This window comes from Cebus imitator, unplaced genomic scaffold, assembly GCF_001604975.1.
Source record: "Cebus imitator isolate Cc_AM_T3 unplaced genomic scaffold, Cebus_imitator-1.0 Scaffold292, whole genome shotgun sequence".
NCBI lineage: Eukaryota > Metazoa > Chordata > Mammalia > Primates > Cebidae > Cebus > Cebus imitator.
In genome coordinates this window covers 192,247-193,781 of record NW_016107607.1, presented here as the reverse complement: position 1 = coordinate 193,781, position 1,535 = coordinate 192,247, and positions in this window count along the sequence as shown.

Here is a 1,535-nt window from a genome sequence, read left to right as displayed (position 1 = left end):
AAAAAAAAAAAAAAAAAAAAAAAAAAAAAAAAAAAAAAAAAAAAAAAAAAAAATTCAAGGAAAAGTGATTCATACTTCAAAAGAAAAGAATATTTTTGCTACAAAATTGTACTAATCTAAGCCCAGTTCAGCAGAAGATGAAAGAATCAAAACATGAACAGTGAATCATAGCAACCCCTAGCTTTCGTCACTAAAATTATTTTATGGTCACCTCTCCATTTTCAAAGAAAATATCTGGAATTACCTGTTTTGGGCACTTTGATCTTGTAACACCTCTTGAGGGATCAGTCAGTCCCGAACCCTGTTGAATATATATCATGTACTAGATGCTAAACCAATCAAATTGAGTAAAACATTAAACCTGTCCTTGAAGAAACAAGTATTCATGTCTTTGATTTTATTTTGTTATTATTATTGTTTTTTTGAGATGGAGTCTCTTACTCTGTTGCCCAGTCTGGAGTGCTGTGGTATGATCTTGGTTCACTGCAACTCCCACCTCCCAGGTTCAAGCAATTCTCCTGCCTCAGCCTGCTGAATAGCTGGGAATATAGGCATGCACCACCACTTCTGGCTAACTTTTGTATTTTTAGTGCAGACCAGGTTTCATCATGTTTCCCAGGCTGGTCTCAAACCCCTGGGCTCAGGCGATCCACTGACCTCCCAAAGTGCTGGAATTATAAGCATATGCCAGCACGCCCAACTCCTTGTATTCATGTCTTATTCTCTTCACACTCCTCTTTCCCTTCTCAACATATGACAGCCTTGAAATAGCTAACACAGGCCTTAGAATTTAATTATGAGTCAATAGCTCCATTGATCTCACTTCATAATTTGCATTTATTAAAAACAAAGAAAAGGAAATCGAAAAAAGTAAAAGGTCTTAGTAAATTTGGGAGGTAGTTTTCAAGGTAAACTGTTCAAAGTAAATCCAGTAAATTATTATTTATTACCAAATAAGATATGGTACCTTGAACAATAAAAAACAAGACACATTTGTGTCTGCATTAGCAAAGGTAAATGCTAGTTTGTTGATAGAAGATTAAAGTAAAAATTCTCAGTGGATGGATTACAACAATGGAAGTTTATTTCCCATGGATGTCAAGTCCAGTTGGTAGTTGTGGGAAGGTAATGCCCATGTAGTTTATCTGGGGCTCAGGTTACCAGAAGCTCCCTCATCTTCAGTGTGAATCTTCAAATGTCACGCTGGAATTGAACAACCAGCTGGCAGATGGGGGAAGAGAGAGTGTATTATTACATAAGAAGTTTTTAAGGATCATGGACCATGTCTGGAAATAACAAAAATAGTGTTACTCCTGTTTCCATTAGCTAGAACTCAACCACATCACCCCCATCTAATTTGAAGGGAGCCAGACAACTGGGCAGCCACTATTCAATTATAAGTTTACAATATGGATCAGGGGCCGGGCGCGGTGGCTCAAGCCTGTAATCCCAGCACTTTGGGAGGCCGAGGCGGGTGGATCACGAGGTCAAGAGATCGAGACCATCCTGGTCAACATGGTGAAACCCCGTCTCTA